Below are 7,369 nucleotides of genomic sequence, written 5' to 3'. Positions count from 1 at the left end.
TGCCGTGTTATTAGCATAAGTAAGTGCTATCAGTTTTCACACTGGTGCACAGCGGTATGATAGGTTATACCAAATCAAGCTGTCAAGGCGTAAACGTGTCAACGTTCGCAGCCTTAATTCTTAACGCCAAGACATATATGTGTGAAGATCATTCATTATTTGTCAACTCACAACCTTCAATGAGACGATAATAATAGGTTTATTGTATGCGGTTCAAAATCACATACAATAAACCGGGCTGGTCCGCGGAGCAGTAATGGCATCAGTCATATCCCAAAGCTGTCCCCCAAGCAGTCAGCCAAATAGTCCCCCTAAGTAGTCCGCCAAGCAGCCCCCCCCCCCCCCCCCCCCCCCAAGCAGTTAGCAAAATCCCCAAATGCATATCCCTTTTTATGCTTATTCCCTTAGCTCCTCCTGGAGCTTAGACTCAGACCCCCTCCTTCAGTTTCATAACACACGTTCTGTACACTATTGTTTCCAAGATCACTCCTGTCTAATTAAAAATAATTACCCCGCCTAGGCTGTACACTACTATCTCCAAGACTGCGCATATCTAATCTATAAAAAAATAATTATCCCTTCTTGACCTGCTGTGCCTTGGCTGTATTCCATAAAGAATCCCTGTTTGCGACCCACTTTTTTAGAGTCCAACTCTCAGGGTCCATCTTCTGAGCAGTGCTCGACAGTGTCCAACTGTCATTAACAGCCCCACAACAGGCCTTACTTGGCATACAGGTATCTCACAGCTGCATACCCTCCCCACAGTCTCCTGTACTTTCTTGATGCCTCTTTCTAGTTTCTGCTCACAGGTGTTGGCTCTTGGTGAATTGATGTTCTCGCAGGCTAACTAATAAACTGTTACACAAAGAACTTCAGTCTGGAGCGTGGTCGAAGATGAGGTAGAAACAGGTTTTATTGATGGTCTTCAATACAGCAAGACTTCATACATGAAGGTCGGCTTCAGGTACTACACGCACTAAGTCTCACTTAGAGTCTTACGCCTTACACACTCGTCCTCACGCCCAGTCTGTCTCTAGTGCGGCTAGGTGATTCTCGCACCCACACCTAGATATATGTACACGACTCTGCTCCGTGCCACGTTGTTGTTGCGTTGCTTCTGTACTGAACAAAGAACAAAGAACATCTTATACCATCCCTGAGCTGTCCAGAGTGGTTAATTATAACTGTCCTTGCATCGCCTAGAGTCTGGCGCCTAATTGGAAAAACATTGCTTCTGAAGGTATCTCTAGATTGATAAGGAGTACACTCTGACCCAACTCCTCTTTGTCACAGACACTGACAAGGGAGGCAGAGTGGGAGAAAGTTCAGCCGGGCAGAGAACCCCTATATCACCTAAGAACAAAACCTTTATTATAAAAGAAGCTTCTAGGAACTGAGGTACCTTGGTTGTGCTGATCATCCCAAATGGTTAAACATGTCGTGACTAACCTAGTACTGAACTACAGCTACATGAGTGATTTTCTACAGCTATATGAGTGCTCGAAATCATAGGCCTCACCGTTGGGACGGCCTTGTGCCACGTACACACCTTCAGTGTGCCTGTGTGCATGATTAGTTCAACATAGCAGCATCTCTTGGAAAGTAGGCCACAGGTCACAACTCTGTGAGCGGCCTAAAAACTACACAGTCACATTATACACTGTGCATACTAATTCTACCAAACTAATCAGTCTACCGATATAATGAGCACTAAATAATCACCACTATTCTTCAGAGGCATACAAAGTGTAATAGGATACATTATTATTTATTTAAGGCTTATAGTGTTAGGTTGTTTAATTAATAGAGTAAATGGCTGATATGTCAATAACTTCAGTTAATATATCAATAACTGTGGTTAAAATCAAAATGAACATCTATTAGCAATGCTTATGACGTTTGCTGGCAATAATTTATTTCCACCAAGTAACAAGCTTAATTGTACCACATCAAGCTCCGCTTTTCTCTGGTGGGGTGAAAGTGGCAATGCTTACAATTTACACATGGGGTATACACTTAGAAATTTTCCACCACAAAACCAAGAATAACTGAAGGAAATAGATAAATAATTGTGGAAAGGCCCCAAGAAAACCAAAAAGAGAAAAAGAGGGTGGACCATGAGAGTGGGAGCTGGCAGGTGAGCTCAACGATGGGAATTGTTGGAAAAAGGTATAAAAGAAGGGGAATTTGGAGTGTGTTTTCAGACCTGGGTCTCAAGAGAGGGTGTGACTGCTTTGCTCCACATGGACCAGCCCGGTTTACTGTACGTGATTTCTGATCCATATACAATAAACCTATTGCATCAGACTTTGAAGAATAGTTTGTATTAATTTCTGGAGATTGTTTTGTTTTTTTTTCTGTATTTGATACAGCATTCTGAAGGCACTAAAATGGAAGGGATCCTCCGGCCTGACCGGCAGAGGCGGGGAGTGGTGAGGTCACCAAATTTAATTGGCGTCACGAACAGGATAGGCTCGGGGCAGCCAAACGCTTGGACAGAACTGCTGCTTCTCAATTCAACGGTGGCCACCAAAAGGAAAGGTAAGCAGAGCCTTTTTTCCAAAGTCTGCTAATAGTAGTTGTATTTGAGAGCCGCTTGTATTCGCCCAGGCCTAGGCAGTGTAGCCTCTCCTAAAAAGAACACGGAGTACAGACAAAGTCTGATGTAATTTACTGCATGAGTGAATGTGAATGTGAAATGGCATGACTGAGTGTACGCTAACAGTGTTGATTGTGTGTTGGTTTTTTGTGTGTGTTGCGTTTGCTGGTGCTCTGACTCAGGTTGTGTTAAACTCGCTACAGCAGTATTGAAGCTGGGGGCAGATAAGCAGGGCAGAATAAGGCAGCCTGTGGATCACGCTCTTACCTGTGTTTGGGAAGTGAATCAGGGAGAGGCCTTTACGGGCAGGCTAAGAGGGGCATAGCGCTTGTGGATACCGCTTTTCCTGTATTTCTGTGTGATGGAAGTGTAACGGGAGAAGGTCTGCACGGTCAAGCGGCTGTGCAGCGGTGTGTGGGCGTCTGGGGCCAGCTGTCGAAGCGGCATGTTGGGAATGTAACTTGGCATGGGTGCTTGACATTGATGTACTGACCCTGGAGCGGTGTTCCTGAGAACTGTGGCCTACGCTGATAGGAAGAGTACGGTAAAACGCACCTGAGTAGCCGTAAATGTAACTTGGCTCAAACCGTCGAAGGGGGTCATAAGTAGTATAATTTGACCCAGCAGTAGTGCACTACGAGCCTCCCGAGAGTGCCGCGGAAGCCAAATAAAGGGAGGTTGCGCATGTATGGGCCAGCAATTTGTGTGAGTGGGTGTCAATGGGTGTGAATGGCGAATAAGTCTGACGGGTCTTATGTGTTAAATCAGCTGAGTAATTGGGCTTCTGAAGCTACGGGCATAGAAAAGGCGCCTGCAATAATTTGGAGTCGTTAAACTAGGTACATTCCAATTAAAGTGCATGCACAAGAATATATTGAGTTAGGGAATATTTGGGCTTTTAGAATAAAAGTTGAATTTAACCTAGATTTAGAAGTAGTGTTAAAAAAGACTGGGCGATGCTGCAGCTGGGACAGATACAGGGGTAGAAGAGTGATAGAGGTAATAAAATTTTGCGTGGGGGGAAGCATAATTTGGCAAACTCACAGGAGAAAGGCAGAAAAGGAACTGGTTCAGCTGCAGCTGGGCTATCCCAAGAGATTTTCATTTGAATCAGATCTTATACCTCAGTCGCCGTTTGAGTGGTATAGGACGGCATTAGGTACTGTGTGTACGTGATCAGGAGAAAGGAGGTGGTGGGTGCGAAAAGCATGCCTGCACTGTGTAGTGAGAGACAGGTACTTACATTTCACTCCATGCAGGCCCCTATATGATGAGCAAAGTCCAGAAGATGTAAAGGGTTAAGTCTAAATGTTTTAAAAGAGGTAGGGCTGTAGTGAGCACACGCTAGCATGAGGGTGTATGGAAGGAAGGCATCGAGAGTCCTATGTGTTAAATCAAATGTGTGATTGGGGTTTTTAGGGAAACACGCCAGTATGCATTCAGAAGAGTGTATTGAAGTAGGAAGGATTGTGGCAACGAGAGTAAGGATTGAGTTTAAGTTGGATGTAGAAATTGTGTTAAGAACATTGCAAAGAAAGCAAAGGTGGAGAAGTTGTAGGATTGAGAAAGTGACAGAGGTGATCAAAATTAGTTTAGGAGATGACGTGCTTTGGAGAACACATGAGAGAGTGGTAGAAAAAGAACTGGTTTCGTTACAGTCAGGGCATCCCAGGAATTTTTCATTTGAAACAGATAGAATACCCCAGTCTATATTTGAAACATACAGGTGTCCAGGGCCCTCAGAAGAAGGGGTGTGGTTCACGCTGTCAGGCACGGAATAGGAGATGTCAGGTTTATTTGATGCCCACGGGGGAATATAGTTTGTTTGAGTGGACATACAATACCGAGCATGAGAAAGGTTGGTTCTGGGAGGATAATTGTGGATGCAAGCCAGTAGGGTACAGCCAGCCAACATAGAATCTGAGAGTCTTGAGGAAATAGTGATTAAGCACCAAACGTATAAGGGAGTGCAGATATTTCTAGTCCTATGGACCGTGTCGTTCCTGGTACTGTGGACAGCTGTAATTAGATGGATGGTAAATCATAGATGGGGGATAAAGAAACACAGGGAAATAGAACATTAGAACATTTTTTGGCTAGAAAGCACTTACAGAGATCAAAGGGGGATAGAATAATATCAAGGTACTCCTCTTATAAATTTAAAACTTTGGCAGCTTACTGAATGGAGTAATTTGGAGCAGGTTCAGGCAGATTTCCCAATATATGAGTGGAGATTAATCCTACGAAGGTTGTGGACAGAAAGGACAAGAGGCCTAATATTAAACTGGTTGTGTGATAACCCAGAGGAAATAGTGACATTACCGTTGGCAGGGTTCCTGCAAATACAAGAAGGGTTTGCTGTACAGGGGCGAGACAGATTACTGCTGGATCCCTGGTTAAGCATTACTATTGAACCGAGGAGAGTCAGATGGGAAAGAGGAAAGTGGGCATACATTAAGAGAACAAAAAAAGGAACAGTTAGGAACAGTTATTTTATACATATAATAGGGTATGTGTGCCTTGGCAATATTGGAGGGCAGCTGAAGCAGGATTGATATTCTTTAATTATTTTTAAAAATTTTATATACTAGATATGTGCGGCCTTGGAGATAATGGTGTACAGCCGAGGCAGAATAATTGTTTTTTTTTTATAATTAAACAGGTGAAAAAAACAAAGGGTTTTGGTATCAGTAAGGATGACCCTGGTAAATTGGCCAGACACTTAAGTTTAAAAAATTGTAACAGGTGCGGCGTGGAGAATAATGGGAAAATTCAGGTTGTTTTGAGGGCTAAAAAAAAAGAGATATGAAGAAGCGGTTTGGAGAATAACGAGGGAACTTCAGGCTGCTTGGAAATATAAAATAAAGGTGTACAGAAAACGTAAAAATAATGGTGTATTGAAAAAGCACGCTAGAAAACTGGAGAAGGAGCCGTGACACTACAGGAGGGGCTAAAGTAAAGACTTAAAAGAAAAATGTGTTTTGGGGTTTTTCGCACTGCTTGGGGTTATGACTGATGATGCTACTGCTCCGCGTGGACCAGCCCAGTTTGCTGTGATTTGCGCACACATACAATAAATTGGATTGCATCAGACTCTGAAGATTATTTTCTGTGATTATTTTATAACATTGTTTAATTCAGAATTGTTACAGCACAAGTGTGGAGGGAGCCGCCAGTCTATTCGGCCCAGACTGGAAGGGGTTTTTCCTACCAGAGTATCTCAAAAATGATATGACACTAAGCAGTCTTTTTTATAGCACTGAACAAACAAAGATCCCCAGTGTTAGCAACCCCCCCCCCCCCCCCCCCTCACAGAGTCCAATTCTTTTTTATCTTTCACTCAAGGTCCATCTTCTGGCTAATGTCCAAACAGCGTCTAACTCCCATTATCCTCTCCAACAACAGGCCTTACTTTGCAATTTATGGCACACATATAGAATTCTCTTCTCTACTCCCTCTCGGTTCTGCGTACCTTCCCACCGTCTCCTGTACAACAGGCCTTACTTTGTAACTTACGGCACACATAGAATTGTCCTCTTCTCGACTCCCTCCCGGTTCTGCCTCGAGATATCTCACAGCTGCATACCTTCCCACAGTCTCCTGTACACTTCTGACCCTTCTCTTTGTAGCTCACAGAAATATAATAGTATAGTATAATAGGATAATATTAGTATAATAATATATTATAATAGGAGATACACTTCCAGACCTCCACATGCATAATAGAGATAGAGTAAATGGCTGATATATCAATAACTTCAGTTAATATGTCAATAAGTGTGGTAACAGTAATCATGATTAATATGATAATAACTGTGATTAGTGTATAAAAACATTAAAAGGGGGGCAAATTACCTCAACAGTCTACAAATGTATATTGTGTATATTTGCTGATTCAAATATAACAACACTGTCACCTTAACAAGAATGGCATTCCAAAATGCAGGTGTGAAGTGTGACGTAGAGCTTCAAAATGACATCAGTCTAGACGGCATGAATGAAATGAACATCAGCAACAGGACATGAATGAAACCTCACAAACATTAAAAAAAGCTATTTTAATTTCAGACCAAAATAGTACAGTACATATGAAATATAAGTTATCCCTTTAGACTGATCCATGGAATTTACATATTGTTTCCAAAGAATGTCTTTGGTCCAGCCATTTTCACAGAGGTAGTGAATTTAAGACGAAAATGAGAGTGCACAGAAAAAAGCCAAATATGAACAATTTATAAATTAACCTGTTTCTCTTCGTAAAGTGCAGGTGCTTTCTCCCTGAGTTTTCTTTTACTTCATTATTCATGTTAGGTAAAATAGCTATGGTAAACTTTATAAAACAGACCGATTACATTCAAATCCTGGCAGAGTGTTTCCCTGAACTGGTATTTTTCTATCTGTATTTTCCCAGAAAATTATGTTAATAATACACAATCAGCATACAGACAAACAAAGCAGCATTTGAACAACAAGACTGCCAAAGTGCAGAACAGTATGAAATAGCATTTTTAAAACAGAAAATATTACATGTATGATGAAATACTAAAAAATTACGCTAAAATCCAATGGAAAGTTCTTTAAAAAGGTCTACTTTAAAAGGCATCTGAAGTATTCAGATGTTGTTGGCATAATTTTCTATGAGTCATCATGCTCTTGGTTTTCACATATTAACTGGATAATGTTTATACCTGCTAAATTTGTTCAATTTACATAGGGAAAATAATTAGCATTATACAATAAAATGCAGACAAATGACATTTACTTTATGAT

Source organism: Megalops cyprinoides, chromosome 6 (assembly GCF_013368585.1).
Source record: "Megalops cyprinoides isolate fMegCyp1 chromosome 6, fMegCyp1.pri, whole genome shotgun sequence".
Taxonomy (NCBI): domain Eukaryota; kingdom Metazoa; phylum Chordata; class Actinopteri; order Elopiformes; family Megalopidae; genus Megalops; species Megalops cyprinoides.
This window is presented reverse-complemented; position numbering follows the sequence as displayed.